The sequence below is a fragment of the Trachypithecus francoisi genome, unplaced genomic scaffold, assembly GCF_009764315.1.
Source record: "Trachypithecus francoisi isolate TF-2019V2 unplaced genomic scaffold, Tfra_2.0 Lachesis_group1, whole genome shotgun sequence".
Classification (NCBI taxonomy): domain Eukaryota; kingdom Metazoa; phylum Chordata; class Mammalia; order Primates; family Cercopithecidae; genus Trachypithecus; species Trachypithecus francoisi.
Window position 1 is genome coordinate 97,821,005 of NW_022681454.1, and position 23,779 is coordinate 97,844,783.

At 39.5% G+C, this 23,779-nt stretch overlaps 1 long non-coding RNA gene across 1 annotated transcript; it reads right to left on the reverse strand.

Annotated features, from left to right (window-relative positions):
• Positions 1 to 18,408: 18,408 nt before the first annotated feature.
• LOC117085699 lies at positions 18,409 to 21,524 on the reverse strand. The gene is made up of 2 exons (XR_004438057.1): positions 20,760 to 21,524; positions 18,409 to 20,721 (listed from the first exon to the last, which is right to left on the reverse strand). It is a non-coding gene; the product is annotated as an uncharacterized LOC117085699 (long non-coding RNA).
• Between the last annotated feature and the right edge of the window lie 2,255 nt (positions 21,525 to 23,779).

A 23,779-nucleotide genomic window follows, 5' to 3' on the forward strand; every position in this document is an offset into this window, starting at 1 on the left:
AGGTGTGGTGGCTCACGCTTGTAATCCCAGCACTTTGGGAGGCCGAGGGGGGGGGGGGGGGGGGGGGGGGGGGGGATCATGAGGTCAGGAAATCAAGACCATCCTGGCTAAGACGGTGAAACCCCGTCTCTACTAAAAATACAAAAAACTAACCATGTGTGGTGGCGGGTGCCTGTAGTCCCAGCTGCTCGGGAGGCTGAGGCAGGAGAATGGCGGGAACCCAGGAGGCGGAGCTTGCAGTGAGTGGAGATCGCGCCACTGCACTCCAGCCTGGGCGACAGAGTGAGACTCTGTCTCAAAAAAAAAAGGAAGCCACTCAAATGTGCCTCCATAGACTGAATCGGTTATGGTATGGTCTTACAATGGAATAGTACAGAGTAATTTAAAAAAATCAAAAACCTTGACACTTGCAACAAAATAGATTAATACTATAGACACTGTATTAAGTGAAAGAGGTCACAACAGTACATACTGGATGATGCATTTATATGAAGTTTGAGATCAGGCAAAACTAATGAATAATGACAGAAATCAGAATAGTGATTGTTAAGAGTGATATGGACCAGGATGAACATGAGGAAACCTGAGGAGACAGAAATGTTCTATAGATGTATATGGATGATAGTTTTCATGGATCCTCTAGAAAGTGCAGATCACTCTTCTCAGGCATTTTGCTGTAAAGCAGAGAATGAAGGCAGTGGCTGGCAGAGGAAGTGAGGTTAGGAGAAGTTTCCTAGAGGATGAAGAAATCATGTATTTATATGCTGATAAAAATAATTAAATAGCAAAGGACAACTGATGATGATAGAGAGAGAAAATGATGGAGTCAGAGCAGGGTGGGAGGTGATGAGACAGTGTGCTTACTTGGAGTTGAAAGAGGTTTTAAGGCCAGGCACAGGGGCTCTCACCTGTCATCCCGGCACTTTGGGAGGCTAAGGTGGGAGGATCGCTTGAGCCCAGGAGTTACATACCAGCCTGAGCAACCTGGCAAAACCCTGCTTCTACAAAATATACAAAAATTAACTGGGCATGGTGGTGCATGCCTGTAGTCCCAGCTACTCAGGAGGCTGAGGTGGGAGAATCACCTGAGCCCAGGAAGTTGAGGCTGCAGTGAGTCAAGATCATGCCATTGCACTCCAGCCTGAGTGACAGACTCTATCTCAGAAAAACAAAACAAAAAACAAAACAAACAAACAAAAACCAAGCAAACAACAACAATGGGTTCCATAGGAGCAGAGGTGAGACCAGAATACCTGTGAGTCATTGTCTATGTAAGCAGATGAAATGGGAGCCGAGGAAGTTTTCTTCTGATTGCCTCCATTTTCTCAGAGAATTAGGAAGCAAAAATCATCAGAGTGAGGACAGAGGAAGTGACTTGGAAGTATGGAGAAAGAGCAGCGGGAGATAATTAGAACAGGAGCACAGTGAATGGACTAGGGATATAGACTACACTCGCGAGGCAGGTTCAGGGCAGGGAAGTTCATGTGGGTGGGCTTCTCTCCAGCTACATTCTGCTGCACAGAGCACAGGCACTTCTTTCAGAGGAGACTTGGATTTAACCAGCCTTGCAGTTTTACTGTAGGGTAAACATGAATTTTGTGCTTAAGATCATATATACCTAGGAACCTTATTTTTACCAACTGGGGCATCATCAGATCTAGGTTCTTTCAGTGCACAAAACTAGGAAATTATTTAAATATATTTGAAGAAGTTCATGTTGATATTTATAATTCATGTTTAAGACTACAGTGATCTTTCTGAACTTTTGATGTGATATTTGCATCTCTTTTCTCTGGCAGTGAAAATCTTGGTTGTTAATTACAATACTGATATTACTATCAGCAATAAAACTACCTAGCACAGTTTGAGTTCCTTTTTTTCTTAGAATGTATCCTATTAAGGATGTACAAGTAGAGTACTATATTCAACAGTCACTTGGAATCATTACTTTCTCTGTATAGATCCTAACAATATGAAATAAAAACAGGTCCTTTAATTGTTTGAATTAAATTTGGATGTTTGCTTTTTACACTTCTAAATTAATTTTTAAAACATTTAAAACATGTTGGCAAGAAGAAAATCAAAACTATAGAAAAGGTTATACTCAGAGAAGTTTTGCTTCTCTCCTTGTCCTCTCCTCATCCTGTCTTCATTCCTTATAGGTGACTGTTTCTTACTCTGAAAGCTGGTAGTTTAAAGGAAAGAACTAAACTCTGAGGACAAACTAAAATTTATCTGCAGCTGATGAGTGAAAATCATTCTTTCTGACTGAGAAAAAAATGTCAGTTAATAAATGAAGAGGAATTTACTTAGAAAATCTTTCTGCAAATCTCAGTAAAATAATTCAGACAAGGATGTAAGACCATTAGATACCACATTGTTGGAGAAGAAAATATTGCCACAGAACCAAAGTATCACCCCATTCTGAAGCTGAGTTCAAAATAAACAAAAACAAAGTATCACCTGCAGATAACTTGCTTGTTGCAAAGGAAAAACATATCACTACAATGTAGAGATCTCATATTATCATCCTAGCTAGGTGTTCAAGCTTGACATTATGTGCTTACTGATGGGAAACAATATGCCATACACAGCAGCAGCCATGAAGCTCTCTCCAAAAATATTTAACATGATTCTAGTCAAGCCATTAGGCTGAACTTCCAGTTTAGAACTGGGTGAAGGTAGAGGAATAAGTTAAAAAATCTGGGGTGCGGATCATCCCACAAAACTGATCTTGTTTCTTCAAATAGGAAATGTCATGGGGAAAAAATTACAAAGCTGTTCTACTTATAAGAGACTAAATAAGACTAGATTTTTAAAAGACAGAATGATACAAATAACAAAATATTCATACTGGGTACCCAAAGTGCAACACTGTGCAATATTAACCAACTCATTATTACTCTTAAATGTATGTATAAATAGTTGTAGAAGTAATATGTGAAATGTGCTACTGATTTTTTACACTGGCAACAAGGAGGACATTAAACATTAGAATTACAGAGTTTTATTTATATAAACCATTTAACAACATTTTATTAAAGTTTCAAAAATTAAATTTAAAGTTTTATTTAAATGTTTATTTAAAATTGAGAATTATATTTATATTTTGTCTTTTAAAAATAATTTTGAATATTTTAAAAGACACTTTTTTGAAAACATGAAAATAATTTTTAATATTTACTTAACTTTTCATTTTCAATGAAATGTATGTAAATATTATACATTTGAAATACATCTTTTATATTACTGCCAACAGAACACAAATAATAAGAAAATTCATTTAGAGGCAGAGGCAGGAAGATTGCTTGAGCCCAGGAATTAGAGGCTGTAGTGAGCTATGATTGCACCACTACACTCCAGCCTGGTGACAGAGCAAGACCCTGTCTCTAAAAATACACACACACACACACACACAGAATTAAACTAATGATTTTGCTAGGATAAAAGCAAGACAAAACTGAGAAAGTTTCTTGGAATGAAGATTTGAAAAGATAAGAAGAGATAAAAACAATGGAAGAAAAGCCAAATATATAAATAACAGAATCAAAATAAGCAGAGTTCCTGAAAAAGATATCTGAATAAAATGAATATTAACCAAACATACGTTTTCATCACTCACTCAAACATTGCTGCTAAACATCTGGATAAGTGCAATAATTGTCATCTTTGATAATTTTGCACTGTGTCATGTACAAACCACAATGTTATGTATCTTTCTTAATATCATTATAATGAAAAGTTATTTGCCAAGGTAAGAAGATAGAATATATTTGAAGTTTGCTAGCATGATTCAAATATTTTATTTTATTTTTTATTTTCTCTTTGTTTTTCTTCGAGACAGTGTCTCTCTGTGTCACCCAGGCTGGAGTGCAGTGGCACAATCACAGCTCACTGCAGACTCAACCTACCAGGGCTCATGTGATCCTCCCACATCAGCTTCCTTTGTAGCTGGGACTAGAGGACTGTGCCACCACACCCAACTGATTTTTTGTAGAGACAGGGCATCACTTTGTTGCCCAAGCTGGTCTCAAACCCCTGGGCGCAAGCGATCCTCCCGCCTCAGCCTCCTAAAGTGCTAGGATTATAGGGATGAGCCACTGTGCTCAGCCAATTCAAATATTTTAAATAGACATATTATATGTGAATCTTCATGTGAACTCTTGCCTTGGGCTCTACAGCTGCAAACATTAGGGGGTGGGCCTGACTGCAATTTTTAAATGCCAAGATTAATTAAGCAATATCTATAAAGTTTTCAGAGAAAAACATTGCAATCAAAGGATTTTAAATTATTTGTACCCATTCAAGTTTCCTTGAACATGTAAGAGAAATGAAAGAACATTTCAGATATTCAAAGGCTGAAAAATATACCATCCATGAATCTTTCTTGGAAAAATTATATAAAGACCAAACATCCCAAAATACAGAGCTCAAGATTAGGAGATTTCAGACTCATAGGAAGATGGCCATATGAATGTGTTCCTGCCATTCGACTCTCTCTACTCCAGCCCAGTAACAACTGCTTCCCCAAGTAGGCAGATATGGAGTACGTGAGCTAACCCTCAGGTCTGCTGAGATCCTTTCAGAGAGAGGGAACTTAGGACTTTCCCCTGCAGGCCAGATGAAGATGTGGGGACATGTAAAAAGAACAAGAGCCTTAGGATAAGGATTGAAAAGTCACCCATATATGATTGGCTGGCTCATGCCTGTAATCCCACTACTTTGGGAGGCTGAGGAGGGTGGATCACCTGAGGTCAGGAGTTTGAGACCAAACTCCTGAGCCTGGCCAACATGGTGAAACCCCTGTCTCTACCAAAAATACAAAAATTAGCCAGGTGTGGTAGTGGGTGCCTGTAATCCCAGCTACTCAGGATGTTGAGGCATGAGAATCACCTGAACCTGGGAGGCAGAGGTTGCAGAGAGTCAAAATTGCACCACGGCACTCCTGCCTGGGCAACAGAGGGAGACTCCATCTCAAAAAAGGAAAAAAAAAAAAAAAAAGAAAGAAAGAAAAAAGAAAGAAAGAAAAGAAAAGAAAAGAAAAAGAAAAAGAAAAAAAATGTTACTGATATAAGATCATACCAGATCTCACGAACATTTCTTTTTGAATATCTGGCCCTTGGGGACTTGTGGAAAACTGACAGGTAGATTGAATCCTTGCTGCCCAGAATCTGAGAAGTCAAGGGAATAGAGCATTGTCAGCAGTGAATAAACATCTTCAGGCTTGGGTACCAGTGGGCTGCAAGACAGAAAACGACAGTGCCTCTCAGAACTAGTGGAGTTGCACTAGAGGGACACCAGCATCAGGACTTTAGCTCTGAGCAAGGGTGTAGCTATGCAGAGTAAAAGGAAAATAACGAGACTCCTAACCTAGCAGCCAGAGTGAGGAGGAACAGGCAGAACCGCTATTACCTCCTGAAACAGAACTACTAGAGGACAAAGAAGTCATCTTGAACAAACCAAAAAAAGTGCTTAAGAAAACCTGATTACAAATCACAAACCATGGGTTTTAAACTTAGAAAATAAGTAGATGAATTGAAGCAGAGAAAGGTCACTATTTAGATTTCAAATGGTGAAATGTAAAGGTCAGGTTGAAGGCCTAGCTCAGAGCATTCAGCAAACAGGCAAAAAATTGAAACTCATGAGAGAAAAAACAAAAACTGCCAGGACAGATCCAGAGCATCTCTCATAAAAATGACAGGAGTGCCAAGAGAAGTTAAGGAAATATAGATGTAGGAAAGGCAATAATTAAACAAACTAATAAAAGAAAACTGAGGCCGGGTGCGGTGGCTCAAGCCTGTAATCCCAGCACTTTGGGAGGCCGAGACGGGCGGATCACGAGGTCAGGAGATCGAGACCATCCTGGCTAACATGGTGAAACCCCGTCTCTACTAAAAAATACAAAAAACTAGCCGGGCGAGGTGGCGGGCGCCTGTAGTCCCAGCTACTCAGGAGGCTGAGGCAGGAGAATGGCGTGAACCCGGGAGGAGGAGCTTGCAATGAGCTGAGATCCAGCCACTGCACTCCAGCCCGGGTGACAGAGCGAGACTCTGTCTCAAAAAAAAAAAAAAAAAAAGGAAACTGAAGTCTGCAAATTAAAGGGGTCCACTAAGTCCCAGTTAGGATTGTCAGAAAAAATATACACACCTACACATGGCTTCAGAAAATTCTGTACTCCAAGGATAAAATAATACAAGCTTCCAAACTGAAAGAAAAAGAGAGTATAAGAGAGAGAAAAAGTCATCTTCTTACTCCTCCAAAAAAAAAAAAAAGATTTCTTTCTTAATCAAGTTTGAGTCCTTTCTTGAACATTTGGCTAAAATGCTGTAGGTGGTTGGTATGGTCTCTGAATATTTCCGTATCTGGAAATTATTTTTCATTCAGCAAGTAAAGGATATCTTGGCTGTGTAACAGACATTTATATAATACTTACAATGTGCCAGGCACTCTTCTCAGCACTTTAGAAATGTTAACCCTCTTAATTCTCATAACAATACCATGAGATTGTTATAATCCCCATTTTAACAGAATGGAAGTACAGAGGTTAAGAAACTTACCCAAGGTCACAAGCTAGTAAGTGGTAAAACCATTTCTCTTTGTTACTATCAGTCCATGTGCATCTAATATTAAAAGCCATAAACTGAATAAGGAGAGGCATCATATAAAGTAGCAATTCATGCAGATATAATGGTCATTAACTTGTATGAACTAACAACATACATAGATAGATTTGTATCACAGTTTTTGGATGAGAAAAGTACCATAACTAAAGTCAATAAACGATATGTTTGCAAAAGTATTTATAATGCAAAACAAATAGTTAAATAGCTCTTAGAAAACAACAGTAAAAAAGCAACCTGACAGAAAAAAGTCCTAAGGAAGTAAATATGCAGAAGAGTAAATACAAATACATACATGAAAAGATGTTTAAAATACTACTATGCAGAGAAATATAAAGTAACAATGACAAATCACTTTACATCCATTAGATTATCAAGAACGAAGAGCTTTAGTTAACATGTTACCAAAGTTGTTACTATAGCTTATAGAGCCTAATGTAATCCAAACCCAGACCATCCCTTCTGACCTAATTTCTTTCTACTCCTCCCTCATGACTCCACCCCAGTCACACTATCCAGCTAGTGACCCTCACACAAAGCATGGCTCACTCTTCCTGAAACACTCATTCCTTAGATACGACTCTGGCTTGCTCCTTACTTCAGGTCTTTGGCCAAAAGTCAACTGCTCAGAAATTTGCCATGATCACTCAATAATCTCATATATAATGCTCCTTCCATACTGCTCCGTGTACTAACCCTACTTTATTTGCCTTACAACACTTATCAGTTACCTAGCATAACTGACTTGCTTATTGTATTTGTACAATACTTATTTTACTCTATTGCATTTGTTATTGTAGGTCTCCCTTAGTAGGAGACAGGAACTTTTTCACTCTAGCACCTAGAACAGTGCCAGGAACATGGCAGACACTCAGTAGACACTGACAGAATGAACAAACATGCAATGAACAAACACCGACCACTAGAACGGATACTAATAAAATGGAACTCTTCTATATTCATGGAGAATATGTAGATTTATAATAGCATTTCTGAGTTTCTGTAAAATGATACATATGTATGATAATATTCCCCTTAACTGAGCAGTAGGTCACCATCTGCATAATCCAAATAACGTTCCAAATATAAGGACAAATGTAAAAGAAGAATGCCTATAACGACACTACTTACAGTGGAAAAAACTAGAAACAAGAATGAATCCTCAGCAATAAGGATATAATTAAGAAAACGTGGTACATACACAGGGCAGATTATGCAGGCTTTAAAAGAATTGAAATTAGATCTATGCCTGTTTTCTTAGAAGGATCTGTACTACATATTAAGCAAGAAAAGCAAGATTCAGGTGTTTATACTGTGAGCCCATTTTATGAAACAATGACTAAACTTCCACTCTATACATATACATATATTAGCCTAGTGAAAGCGAGGTACCCGCGTTGATAATGGTCACATGGAGCTTGGGCAAGGTAAGGAAAAAAATAATGCTCTTTTGAAAAATGTCCACACTTGGCCGGGCACGGTGCCTCACGCCTGTAATCCCAGCACTTTGGGAGGCCGAGGCAGGTGGATCACAAGGTCAGGAGATGGAGACCATGGTGAAACCCTGTCTCTACTAAAAGTACAAAAAATTAGCCAGGCGTGGTGGCGGGTGCCTGTAGTCCCAGCTACTCAGGAGGCCGAGGCAGGAGAATGGCGTGAACCCGGGAGGCGGAGCTTGCAGTGAACCGAGATTGCGCCACTGCACTCCAGCCTGGGCGACAGAGCGAGACTCTGTCTCAAAAAAAAAAAGACAAATATCCACACCAAAATCATCACAAATGATACAGTCCCCATTATGTACAATTATACATGTGCGGCAGATACGATAGGTTGTCTATCCAACAGCCACTCCTGATCATTCTTCCTTGCTATCAAACCTTACCTCTCAATATAGTAGCAGAAAATGTCAGAAACACTTGTTCCCAGTCTCCCTTGTAGTTGAAGGATGACCATGTAACCTGAACAAAGGGAACTAAAAATCTTCTAGAGTCTCCTAGGAAGCATACTGTTTCTCTTTGAAAAGAGAGGCATGAAGAGAAGCAGCTCATTTCCTTGCTTCTAGCTTTTGAACGTAGTTATCGGAGGAAGTTATGACTGGAGCTGGTAGAGCCATCCTGTGACTATGCCAGGAAGGCAAAACCAACAGAAGTCACTCCAAAGCCCTGACTCTGCTAAACTGCTATCAATCCTAGAATTGTCATCTCCAGCCTTCTTATTACATGCTATATATTTAATGAATACATTTCTATTGTTGACACTACTTTCAGTCAAGTATTTGGGTCAATTGTAACCCAACATCTTAACTAACCCTGTATCTATGTGAATGTTACGAATCCACAAAAATTTGACCACCAGGCCAGGCGCAGTGGTTCATGCCTATAATCCCAGTACTTTGGAAGGCCAAGACCAGTGGATAACTTGAGCCTATGAGTTCAAGACCAGCCTGGGCAACATGGTAAAACCCTATCTCTAGAAAAATATATATACATACAAAGAGTAGCTGGGACTGGTGATGCGGGCCCATAGCCCCAGCTACCTGGGAGGTTGAAGTGGGAGGATCACATGAGCCCTGGAGGCTGAGGCTGCAGTGAGCCAGGATTGTACCACTGCACTCCAGCCTGGGTGACTGACAGAGCAAGACCCTGTCTCAATAAAAACATTAAAAAAAAAAAAATACCACCAAAATATTAATAGTACTTACCTTGGATCAGGGAGATGGAAGGAAATTGCAGGTAACTTTCATTTAATCCTCATACTTTTATAAATTGTTTGGATCTTTAATGAACAAATATCCTTTATAGGGTCAGCTCAAAACAATAATTTTATTTTATTATTACACATAATTTCATTATTTTAAAATAATGAAATCAAAATAATACAGCTGATTTCATTATTTTAAAAAATGACATTAGAGTCAGGCAATAAATAAGATAAATTAGAGATAAACTTAAATGCTGTAAATGTGATTATAAAACATGGTACAAGGCCGGGCGCGGTGGCTCAAGCCTGTAATCCCAGCACTTTGGGAGGCCGAGACGGGCGGATCACGATGTCAGGAGATCGAGACCATCCTGGCTAACATCGTGAAACCCCGTCTCTACTAAAAATACAAAAACTAGCCAGGCAAGGTGGCGGGCGCCTGTAGTCCCAGCTACTCGGGAGGCTGAGGCAGGAGAATGGCGTAAACCCGGGAGGCGGAGCTTGCAGTGAGCTGAGATCTGGCCACTGCACTCCAGTCCGGGCGACAGAGCGAGACTCCGCCTCAAAAAAAAAAAAAAACAAAAAAAAAAAAAACATGGTACAAGGCCAGGTGCAGTGGTTCATGCCTGTAATCCCAGCACTTTGGGAGGCGAAGGTGGGTGGATCACCTGAGGTCAAGTTTGAGACCAGCCTGACCAACATGGAGAAACCCCGTCTCTACTAAAAAAATACAAAAGTTAGCCAGGCGTAGTGGCACATGCCTGTAATCCCAGCTACTTGGGAGGCAGAGTCAGGAGAATTGCTTGAACCCAGGAGGTGGAGGTTGCAGTGAGCCAAGATTGCACCATTGCACTCCAGACTGGGCAACAAGAGTGAAACTCTGCCTCAAAATCAAAAAACCAAAAACAAAAACATGGTACAAACTGTCCAAAAGTTACTATTCAATGAGAAAAGAGATGATGTTTTTAAAAGTATTTAAAATAATTGGGCATTTAAAAAAGACTGAGAAGTATAAAAGTTGAATTTTTTTTTTTAATAAGAGGAGTTAATAAAAATATTACATGTCATGCCATGGTTGACACTGGCAATTAAAGAACACAGATTAAAAAATGATTTTGGAGACTTAAAATATCCACTATATGAATCAAATACAAAATTTGCATATTTTAGAAATACAAAAGTAAAGAAAGTAGTTTAAAGCAAAGCACTGAAAAAGAAGTCGCAATCAAGCATTTAAAAGACTAAAAATGCAGGTTGGGGTTGCTCATACATGTAATCCCATCACTGTGAGAGGCTGAGGTGAGAGGATCGCTTGAGACCAGCAGGTCAAGACCAGCCTGGGCAACATAACAAAACTGTCTCTATTTTATTTAAAAAAGAAATTAAAAGTGAAAAAATTAAAAATAAATACAAATTAAAAACCAAAAAGATTACTATAATCAAAGATATATTTTATAACAATAAAGACAAATTAATCTTGTACAGTAAATAAGGATGATCTGAAAAGTTAAAAATGACCAAACTCTGGCCTCCAATTGAAAATAATAGGCAGAAGATAAATTTGTCTCCCTTCCTTGCCAAAAATCATAAGGAAATAACAGTGAATAGGAATAAGGACTTCTGATGTGAAATAGCTGTGCAAATCAGCATCTTTTACTTTCTCCTCTTAGAACTGTTAGATATAAGTTCTAAATTTCTTTTCAAAGAATCGGTATGTCAGTATGTTCAATTCTTTACCTTCTACTTTTAAACTTAACTTCCTCATAAAGCAACCTTTTCCATTACCTGCTCCACCCTGACTTATTCCGATTACCTGCTCTGTCATAACCATTTTTCCCGCCAACCACTCACTCCCTCACTCTCTTTAAATTAGCCAATTGGAATTAGTTCAGCATGTGCGGTCTAACCCTAGCCAATAGCAGAAAGACACAGCAGCAGGGGTCATGTGCCTCAGGGATAAGAACCACTTCCCCTCCCTTGTCCAAGTGTGCGCTCACCATTGCTCCATCTGTAAGGGCGCACCCTTCTATAGAAGTACCTTGCCTTGCTGAGAATTAAAAAGAAAATTTTATATTCGAGTGCTATTTATTTTGCTGCACTGAAACTTTATATATAACAGAATCTGGATGAAAACAACAAGAATATGGGGTAGGGGAGAACATATGACCTTTCTCAAGGAAACACAGGAAAAGTATAATATGGACGCCAAAACATAGGTAAGTAGTGTGAAAGCACCTGAGACTGTACAGACAGAATAGGGACAGCCCACTGATGGCAAATCTCAGAGAGCACTAGAAAAATACACATGCACCCTAAAATGTATATCCTTCTTTGCTATAAGCAGTGCAAAAACGGAAGTGAGCAGGACTGGTAGAGGCAGCGAGGCATACAAAACTAGATGGTACCAAGGAGGCCTGGCAACAGAAAATGTGAGAAATACCAGAGAAGTACACTCAAACTGCAATTCGCTAATTTTTTTTTTTTTTTTTTTTTTTTGAGACAGAGTTTCACTCTTGTTGCCCAGGCTAGAGTACAATGGCTTACCGCAACCTCCACCTCCCGGGTTCAAGTGATTCTCCTGCCTCAGCCTCCCAAGTAGCTGGGATTACAGGTATGTGCCACCCCGTCCAGTTAATTTTGTATTTTTAGTAGAGACAGGGTTTCTCAGTGTTGGTCAGCCTGGTCTTGAACTCCCAACCTCAGGTAATTTGCAGGTCTTGGCCTCCCAAAGTGCTGGGATTACAGGCATGAGCCACCGTGCCCGGCCTCACTAACCAACTTTTTAAAAATGGCACATAAAAGATAATATCAGAAATAAAATGAGCCACGCACAGTGGCTCACACTTGTAATTCCAGCACTTCAGGAGGCTGTGGCAGAAGGGTCATTTGAGTCCAAGAGTTCAAGACCAGCCTGGGTAACATAGACCCTGTCTCTATGAAAAATAATAATAATAGAAATAAAACGAAAAAGCAGCAAAACTGACCAGCAGATAGAAAATACAGCAGAGAATATGAAAAATTCATAGTTAAAAAAGAATAAAATGGTTATTTTCATCAGGCTAGGCAACTGAAATTCAACTGACAAGCAAAAAACAAAACAAAACAAGAAAGAGTAGGAGGTGTACTGAACAGATGGTAAAATCTGAATAATGCCTATAAAATGCTTGAGTGTATTAATGCTAATTTCCTGATTTTTATCATTATACTATGGTTATGTGAAAAAATGCTCTTGAAAGTCAGGTGTGGTGGCTCACGCCTGTAATCCCAGCACTTTGGGAGGCTGAGGTGGGTGGATCACGAGGTCAGGCGATCAAGACCATCCTGGCCAACATGGTGAAACTCTGTCTCTACTAAAAATACAAAAATTAGCCGGGAGTGGTGGCAGGTGCCTGTAGTCCCAGCTACTCAGGAGGCCAAGGCAGGAGAATCGCTTGAACCTGGGAGGCGGAGATTGCAGTGAGCCCAGATGGTGCCACCGCACTCCAGCCTGGCGACAGAGAGAGACTTGGTCTCAAGATAAAAAATAAAAAATGTTCTTGGTTTTAGGAAACAAAGATTTTAGGAAATACACACTGAAATATTTGGGGCTAAAGGAGTATCATGTCAGCTTATTCTCAAATAGTTCGGAAAAAAATTTACGTAGAAAGAATAGGCAGAGTGTAGTGGTTTGTGCCTGTAATTCCAGCACATTGGGAGACCAAGGTTGGAGTTGCTTGAGGACAGGAGATTGAGAACAGCCTGAGCAACATAATGAGATCCCATCTCTATAAAGTTTTAAAAAAGAATAAAGTAAATGTAGTAAAATGCTAACATTTAATGAATCTGGGTGAAGGGTAGTCTTGGAAATAATTGTATTCTTGGCTAGGCAAAGTGGCTCACGCCTGTAATCCCAGCACTTTGGGAGGCTGAGGCAGGTGGATCACCTGAGGTCAGGAGTTCGAGACCAGCCTGATCAACACGGAGAAACCCCATCTCTACTAAAAATACAAAAATTAGCCAGGCGTGATGGTGGGCATCTGTAATCCCAGCTACTCAAGAGGCTGAGGCAGGAGAATCGCTTTAACCCAGGAGGCGAAAGTTGCAGTGAGCCAAGATGGCGCCATTGCGCTCCAGCCTGGGTGACAAGAGCAAAATTAAGTCTCAAAAAAAAAAAAAAGGATTCTTGTATTATTGTTATAATTTGTACGTAACTTTGAAATTATGTCAAGATGTAAAGTTAAAAAAATATTTACCTGGAATTGGCCAGGTGCAGTGGCTCAGGCAGGGTGAGGTGGCTCATGTCTGTAATTCCAGCACTTTGGGAGGCCGAGGTGGGCAGATCACAAGGTCAGGAGATAGAGACCATCCTGGTTAACACGGTGAAACCCCGTCTATACTAAAAATACAAAATTAGCCGGGCGTGGTGGCGGGCTCCTGTAGTCCCAGCTACTCAGGAGGCTGAGGCAGGAGAATGGCGTGAACCCGAGAGGCGGAGCTTGCAGTGAGCCGAGATCACGCCACTACACTCCAGCCTGGGCGACAGAGTGAGACTCCGTCTCAATTTAAAAAAAAAAAAAGGCCGGCCGCGGTGGCTCAAGCCTGTAATCCCAGCACTTTGGGAGGCCGAGGCAGGCGGATCACGAGGTCAGGAGATCCAGACCATCCTGGCTAACACGTGAAACCCTGTCTCTACTAAAAATACAAGAAAATTAGCCGGGCGTGGTGGCGGGCGCCTGTAGTCCCAGCTACTCAGGAGGCTGAGGCAGGAGAATGGCGTGAACCCGGAGGGCGGAGTTTGCAGTGAGCCGAGATTGCGCTACTGCACTCCAGCCTGGGGCACAGAGCGAGACACCGTCTCAAAAAAAAAAAAAAAAAAAAGTACCTGGAATTTACACATAGATAATTCTAATGTTTAGTCAAAAGTGAAACCTGTCCATTTACAATTCTAACCTACACTAAAGGTTAGATTTCAGGGGTTAGAGAGAAGCTATATAGTTCCTAGAGGCGAGGAGTTCACACAGATAATACCAGGGATACACATTGCATTGGAGAAATATTAGACATTTCTCTGGGTAATAAAGCCCACAGTCAGCAATAAAAATTGCCATATTTTAGCATCAAATAACTTTACATTGAATTGTATAAGGCAAAAACTCTTAGAAATACAAGGAGGAAATGAGCATATCTACAAATCCATTAGGACAAAAGCTTTAACCCAGGCATGGTGGCTTACGCTTGTAATCCTACCTACTTGTGAGGCTGAGGCAGGAGTATGACTGGATCCCAGGAGTTTGAGACCTGACTGGACAACACAGTGAGACTCCATTTCTACAAACAAATTTAAAAATTAGCTGGCTGTGATGTTGCTGTATTCCCAGCTACTTGGGAAGCTGAGGCAGAAGGACCACTGAGCCAGGCTGGGCAACAGAGAAATACTGCATTTTTTAAAAAAACAAGCAAACCAAAAACCCCCCCAAAAAACAAAAGCTTCATTTGGGGAGATGTTTTTGTCCTGCTCTTTTACTAGTGTAAACCAGCACTTAAGAGGTGCCTGGCATATAATAATCATTAAACAAAATGTAGTAGAGATTTGAACACATTTCACAAATTTACAGGTAATCATCATGAGGGTGAAACCATGTCCTATTTTGTTCTCTACTATCTATTCAACACATAACAGATGCTCAATAAATATTTGTTGATTGGCTGAGTCTGCTCTTTGATACTTGTGGGAGATTGAATAAAAACATCTTTTAATGGGTCAGAATTCTAGTGGTATTAAAAAAGGAATGTGCATATTCCCTCCACCTTCTTTTTAATTTGTAACGTGACACCACATTTGGGTTAGGTGAATATAGGCTCTTCTGCTATACACAACAAAGAGAAGTATTCATGTTATTGCAGATGATGACATAGGCTTAGGGTCATGAATTGTGAGACCTTAAATAGGCAACCAGTCTGGCAATGTTATTAAATGTTCCATCGTTGACTCCCTACCCCCTGCAAAACATATTCCACAGAGAACCTATCTAAAACCAGCATTACACTTTTCACGGATTATTTAGCTGATTAATAGTTAACAGTGCCATGTAGCAAAATGATTCATTCAGTTGTTTAGGGATATATTTTGTATTTATGCTAAGAGTATAACTTGAAGTAAAATTAATCAGTTGTAAACAAACAATGAAGGCTTCAGAGAGCATTTTTTATAACCAAGGTGGCCAATTGTTACAAATTGCTTTATAATTTTCATAGGCCCACATTACCACAGATACTTTTTGTGGCACTTTTTCAAACTACAAATTGTGACTGACTAGATAAAGAGGATTGAGACCAGCATTAAAAAAGAAGAAGAAGAAGAAGTTGGGTGGTGCACACCTATAATCCTAGCTACTAGAGAGGCTGAGGTGGGAAGATGGCTTGAGCCCAGAATTTGAGGCTGTAGTGCATCATGATGGCACCTGTGAATAGTCACTGCACTCCAGCCTAGGAAACACAGTGAGATTCTGTCTCTAAAATTTTCAAAAAGTTTTAAATGAAATGGACTAGCATAGAAAATCTCAAAATGCATTCCATATGGTAACACTGAGAACCACTTATTGAAACTTTTGTTTTGGTGTATACATATATCTACATAAACTGAGCCACAAAATAGAATGTATTTCTTACTGTAGGTTGCAGTGGGAAACTTTTTGAAAAACACTTTATGCTTTAGAAGTCTTTGCAGCAGAACTTTGACCCACTGCTAGGATGATTTGGTGGCATTCCAATCAGGTACATTTCATTATCAGACTGAACAAAAAGAACGACAATCTTATTTAAGCTCAGCTCTCAAAGCGTGTGATTGCTCTTCAGATACTTGTCCAAAAGTAAAATGCACTGCCATTTGAAACATTAAAAGCTCACCTGAGAAAAAACTGCATACAGCACAGTTGTCCAATAGAACTTTTGGAGACAGAAATACCTGCACTGTCCAACATAATAACCACTAGCCACATGTATTGAATACCTGAAATGTAGCTAGCATGAGGAACTGGTGAATTTTATTTAATTAACATTAAATAGCCACATGGGGTTAGTGGCTACTGTTTTGGATAGCACAGATACAGGGCATTATGCCTTAATACTTTCAAAATGTAGGTACATGAACAAAGAAATAAATGCTACATGTTTGAGATGATGAATACCCTAAATACATTGATTTGATCATTATACATTGTATGCATGTATCAAAATATCACACATATCCCATAAATATGTACAATTATCAACAAAAAATAGGTTTTTAAAATGTGGTACATGAACTATAAGGATCATCTGAATCACTTGGGAGTCTCTTAGAAATGCTGAAAATCACAGACCTGACTGCAAGCATAATTAGAGTGACCAGCTGGTTCATGGGCACAATGAATTTGAAAAGCACTGATCTATAGGACTGGTTTTCAATGGACACAGAACCAGTGAGCACTGCTGTACCAGTGGAAATTTATGGGACACTTTGGTTGGAACAATTACTGGTGAAGTGCTTCTGGCACTACTACACATCTAAGAGCTGGCATCTCAAATGGCATTCAAATATCTTGCCAAATATGTAATTTTAAAATAATCTATTCATAATAGTGAACATTTGAATTGAACTCAATTTTCTAACATTATCTAGCACCAAGTATTTTTTGTGCAACTTTAATATATTCTGAATGTTTCAGGAATACCACATGTAAATTGAGGAAAAGATGTATTTTTGTCCAGAACTTTTACTAAGTGTTGTGTCTCATTTCAGAAAAACTTATTTAATAGCCTACACTTAAAAGTTGTCATGTGCACATGTAGGTAGAGGTTCAGTTACCAGACTACTTCATTATGTAGTTATGTTAGAACTAAAACAAATATTTTATTTACAACAATTTCCCTCTTATTTCTTTTGTTTTCTCTATTATTCTCCAGTTAAGACTTTTTTCTTTAAAAAAAAAAAAAAGTAGGTAAGCAAGTTATATACACATGAATTTCACTTCAGGATAATAGTGTGCACTGATTTTATATATGAGGTGCTGGGTCTAACAGACTTAACCACTGATTTAAAGATTTATGCACCTATTACCATCCCTCTAGATCAGGGGTCCTTAATCTGGGAATACTGTACAAGGATCCTCAGCTAAGAATTCTATTGAGTGCAGCTTCAGGAGATCTATAAAGTCCTCAGTAGTACACAATTTGATGTATATGTATTAAATGATAACCAATCATCAAGGTGTTGCCACCATGGGGTGAAGAACACATAACTTTATCAGGAAGTATTAGATTAAGAACCATACATTACACCCTGAGACTGTATAAATTAGGCTGGACTGTAAACTTGGGCCTCAAACTGTGGATCGCCACCCAGTTACATTTACAGAATTGCAATTTGTATCACTTAATCAACCTACAATGATGACCTCTACAAAAAGAAAAAAAAACATAAAAGAGTTACAGAGTCACTGCATTACTCACACTATAGGTTATTCCTTCATGGAGACACAGGGAAGGCTAACAACCATTAAACATTCACTACACACCAAGCAATACATTACATTCTGTACACCCAGGAAGTCATTTATAAAATCTCACAACCACTTTCTGATACAGGTATTACTCCTTGTTTCACAAATGAGGAAACTAGCTTAGAAAGCTCAATTAACTTTGACTAAGTTTATACAGCTAATAGCAGAACTAGAATGTGAACTCAGGTTGTCTGCCTCCCAAACATGCACTCACTTTTCTGGAGAGGGTGGCTACTTTTTCTTTAATGTTACCATAAAATATATATCTATTGCATCTTGTCTTCCATTGGCATAGCCTGCTAGATTTCTTAGGGCAAAAACTGTATCCCACAAATGACAGTTGCCCAAGCACGACATCAGCATCTTTGAGTAAATTGCTTCACTTAGAGTAGTCACTTAGAATGGGCTTTATGGAATGCATTTGGCATGCTAAACTTACTTTTGGTTTAATCTTTTTTCACATTCTGTCTTTTCTTCATTTTTAAATTTACTTCCTGCAATAAGGCAATGAACAAATAAATCCACACTACACGCTGCTTTAGGTAATGCAGGAAATACTGAGACAGTCCTACAGAGTGAATACAGCTTTACTGGATGATTCAGAAGCCACCTGGAATCATTCTCATAATTCAAAACACCAACTATCATTATGATAACAGTACATAAGTTCTAGTATTTTCCACTTTGAGATAACCCTGGTTTCCTTGACTGCTTTCTAAAGAGTAGAAAAAGAACACCTAACAGGGAGATCAACAATGAGCACATTTGAGGGCATAAGCAAAAAGTAGGGAGATCAGTTGTTATGTCATTTAGGATAAGAACTGAGACAGGGACAGTTAGGAGACAAATAGAAACTGCAATGGACTTGGAGATACTGCCTAAGTGGAAGGCGAAAGGAAGTACAGCCATGCAAACCAAGCTTAGTTGACCATATTGATGACAAAGTCGTAAATGGTGTTAGGAGTTTGTAAGAAGTAAAAGGGAAATTTAAAGAGAGTAAGCTATTTGGTTTTTTGCCAACACCACCATCACTACCAAATGTTTAGAGTAGGTGGTCAACAAACTTTTTCCATAAAGAACCAGTTAGTAAATATCTCAGGCTTTGCAGCCAGATAGTCTCTGTCTACTTTAAGACAACCCTGACATTGTGGCACAAAAACAGCCATAGATATATGTAAACAAATGGGTAAAGGCCATGTTTCAATAAAACTTTATTTACAAAAAGTTTTGATGTGAGCAGTCAAAAAGTCAAAAAATACCAGATGCTGGCAAGGTTGTGGAGAAAAGTGAACACTTATTCACTGTTGGTGGGAGTGTAAATTAGTTCAAACATTGTGGAAGACAGTGTGTCTATTCATCAAAGGCCTAAAGACAGAAATAGCATTCAACTCAGCAATCCTATTACTGGGTATATACACAACAGAATATAAATCATTTTATTATAAAAAGACATGCACACGTATGTTCATTGCAGCACTATTCACAACAGCAAAAACACGGAATCAACCTAAATGCCTAATGATAGACTGGATAAAGAAAATATGGTACAAATACACCACAGAATACTATGCAGCCATAAGAAAGTACAAGATCATGTCCTTTACAGGGACATGGATGGAGCTCGAGGCCATTATCCTTAGCAAACTAATGCAGGAATAGAAAACCAAACACCACATTCTCACTTATAAGTGGGAGCTAAATGATGAGAACACATGGACACATAGAGGGGAACAACACACACTGGGGCCTTTCACAGGGTGGAGGGTGGAGGAGGGAGAGGATCAGGGAAAACAACTAGTGCATACTAGGCTTAACACCTGGGTGATGAAATAATCTGTACAACAAACCCCATGACACAAGTTTACCTATGTAACAAACCTACACTTGCACCCCTCAACTTAAAAGTTAAAAAAAAAAAAAAGGTGGCACAAAATGACAGGATGGATAACCCACAGGCAGTAGAAATGGAAGATGCAAACATTTGAAGACAACCTTCATAAAAGTGCTACTTACAAAACAGCATGTAGAAGAGGAAAATAGTGGTTTCCTGAAAGGAGAAAAAATGTGCTTAATAATCACTTATCATTCTGACTCAGTTACAAAACCCATGTGTGGAGACATGCAGGACATTGCAATATTTAACCATAGTAATTATCTAAAAGGCAGAGGTAGAACACAGAGCCCCAACAGCATATCTAATATACTCAGCACCTTGACATAAGCAATACGAAACAAGGTCAAGTTGGGATAGATCGTATGTCTCACATATCCTATGGCATATCCTACATATCAAAACACGATGTCAGGCATCACACACAAACCATTCACCCAAAATTGAGTCAAATGTTGAAGTCACAAAATAAACCAGAAAAATAATGGCCTTAAAAACAAATCAGTCCAGATGCGGTGGCTCACGCCTGTAATCCCAACACTTTGGGAGGCCAAGGCGGGCAGATCACCTGAGGTTGGGAGTTCGAGACCAGGCTTACCAACATGGAGAAACCCCCATCTCTACTAAAAATACAAAATTAGTCGGGCATGGTGGTGCATGCCTCTAATCCCAGCTACTTGGAGGCTGAGGCAGAATCGCTTGAACTTGGGAGGTGGAGGTTGCAGTGAGCCGAGATCACGCCATTGAACTCCAGCCTGGGCAACAAAAGCGAAACTCCGTCTCAAAAAATAAAAATAAATGAAATGCCAAGGGAAACTGGTTATGACCATAAAGATGTGTTTGGGAAATGCTCTCATTTAGAAAACTGTGAAGTTAAATTCATTATAAGGCATGACAATAAAACTAGGTCCAATATCACTGCATTTGATTCAGTTTTTTCAATGTTTACAGGTAAATAGGTAAAATGAAAGTAGACACTAATTCATAGTATCTTTGGGATACTATAGTTCCCAAAGATACAGTTCATACATCTTTGGGAAAGAGTACAATCTAGCAAATAAACAAAGTACGTGGATAACAATGTTGGCTCATTAGAGGAAAATACATTAAAAACCAATCAGAAAAATATCACGAGGACCAAAACTGTATAACTCACAAAGCTGCCTTGTAGAATACAATAACAAAACAGATGATGGTCTGTATACATAGATTAGAATGGTTTGGGTATTGAAGGGGTAGATGGTAAGTGCCAGTTGATACTGCTGACAAAAATCAATCCATCTTTTTTTTTTTGAGTCGGAGTCTTGCTCTGTTGCCCAGGCTGGAGTGCAGTGGCGCAACCTGCTCACTGCAACCTCCGCCTACTGGGTTCAAGCGATTCTCCTGCCTCAGCCTCCCGAGTAGCTGGGGCTACAGGTGTGCACCACCATGCCTGGCTAATTTTTTTTCATATTTTTAGAGACGGGGTTTCACTATGTTGGCCAGGCTGGTCTCGAACTCCTGACTTTGTGATCCACCTGCCTCAGCCTCCCAAAGTGCCTGGATTACAGGCATGAGCCACCATGCCCAGCCCGAATCCATCTTCTTTTTGCTTAGTGTAAAATGATACGAATACAACTTGAGGGTCTCTGAAGGCAAAGATTCAACCAGTAAGAGATACATCTGTATAATGGAACAGCAGACACTAAAAATAACGCATTCTACATACATCATGACAAGTAAAAATGAGAAAACAAAACTAACAGAATTTTTGTGTCCAATGAAAAAAGTTACATATATTGTACATCTTTTTTTTTTTTTGGAGATGGAGTCTGGCTCTGTTGCCCAGGCTGGAATACAGTGGCACGATCTTGGCTCACTGCAGCCTCTGCCACCCAAGTTCAAGCAATTCTCATGCCTCAGCCGCCCAAGTAGCTGGGATTACAGGCACGCACCACCACGCCTGGCTAATTTTTCTAATTTTAGTAAAGACAGGGTTTCATTATGTTGATCAGGCTGGTCTCAAACTTCTGACCTCAGGTGATCCACCCACCTCGGCTTCACAAAGTGCTGAGATTATAGGCATGAGCCACCATGACCAGCCACACTGTACATCTATTGTATGCACAAGTTTCTAGACACGTACAAGAAATTTGAGTGGCACCTTTAAAAACAACAGTAGGATAGGAGACGGAATTCTCACCTTCTACCTTTCTGTAGGGATGAAAAAATCAACATGTATTATGTTTGGCCAAACATTAAAGAAAAAATCACAGATCAGTATTTTGGGAAGGTGGCTGGAGAAACCTCTAAAGCCACACCAACGCAAACACAATTGCATCAAAAATACTACAGTATGCTAAAAAATGTTAAAAGAATGGTGAAAAAATTTTAAAGTACAATCACATACTCAAAAAAGAGTCACAAAACTTTACTTGGAAAATCATATAGAGTTCAGTAATATAAAAGTAGAAACGGTCTTGCAAAAGCTATAATTTGCATATGCTGGTTTGCTAGAGTCCTCCTGGAATGCGATCTGTTTAGAATCAACGTTTTATAAAGAGCTGGAAGAGTATTTTAGAGCTTAGAAGGGTATTTAGACAACCAACCACGGCCGGGTGCAGTGGCTCACGCCTGTAATCCCAGCACTTTGGGAGGCCGAGGTGGGCGGATCAGGAGGTCAAAAAATTGAGACCATCCTGGCCATCATGGTGAAACCCCATCTCTACTAAAAATACAAAAATCAGCTGGGCATGGTAGCACGCGCCTGTAGTCCCAGCTACTCGGAAGGCTGAGGCAAGAGAATCACTTGAACCCAGGAGCCTTCTTCCAGGAGGCGGAGGTTGCAGTGAGCTGAGAGCGCGCCACTGCACTCCAGCCTGGCAAACGAGACTCCATCTCAAAATTAAAAAAAAAAAAAAAGAACAAAAAACCTCACTTTATATTTACCTCTAGACTACATAATCCCCAGTAATAAAACCCTACTCCTATTTTCAGTAACAAAAGCTATTTGTAGAACAGACACGTGCTGGTTTTGTTTGTTTTTTTTTGAGATGGAGTCTTGCTCTGTCACCCAGGCTGGAGTACAGTGACGCGATCTCAGCTCACTGCAACCTCCACCTCCTAGGCTCAAGTGATTCTCCTGTCTCAGTCTCCCAAGTAGCTGGGATTACAGGCACACGCCACCACACCCGGATAATTTTTATATTTTTAGTAGAGACGGGGTTTCACCATGTTGGCCAGGCTGGTCTGGAACTCCTGGCCTCAGGTGATCCACCTGCTTCAGCCTCCAAAGTGCTTGGGATTACAGGCATGAGCCACGGCTCCCGGTCAGACTAATGCACTTTTAATATGTCTCTGCTTTTAAAACTTTAGAGCAGGGTCCCAGACCATTCTGTTCTTGCTATATGCCCAGCAGTGGAACATAGTAAATAGAAGTGCTCAATACATACATGTGTGTGTATACATAACTTTTTTTCAGAAAAGGTAGGAAAGTGAGTTCTGTGCACAACTATGAAAAATCACAATGTATGACGTTAAAAAAAAAGCTGCAAGATTAAAATATGAAAATTAGTTCCCCTGAATTGGAAAAGGCAGCACCATAGGCACATGTGACCACATGCCTAAAATTTCATTTTTTGCTTCTACCAGTGGAATGGTCATAATATTGAACTCTAAACCATGGTAGTAGAAAGGCTACCTAATGCCTACTTTGGAATTCATAGTAAAGCAGGACACAACAGTTTAAGATGGTAAAAGGAGAACAGGACCAAAGTTTTTGACACCAAATATATTAAATGTATGAAGATGAAAATTGTAGACCTAACAGATCTGGTTGTTTTAGGGAATGATGGGCAAATGAGTTGTCCTGGGCTAATGGGCAAAGCAACCTGAGAACAGAGTTTCTCACACCATATGTGAGGGACCAGTCTTAACCCCTAAATTGTACTCTGCCAGACATACTATATATACACATACATATATGTTTTGTTTTATATATATATATAATATACATATATTACACACACACACGTACTTAAATATTTTTTAATTTTTTTGTAATGACAGGG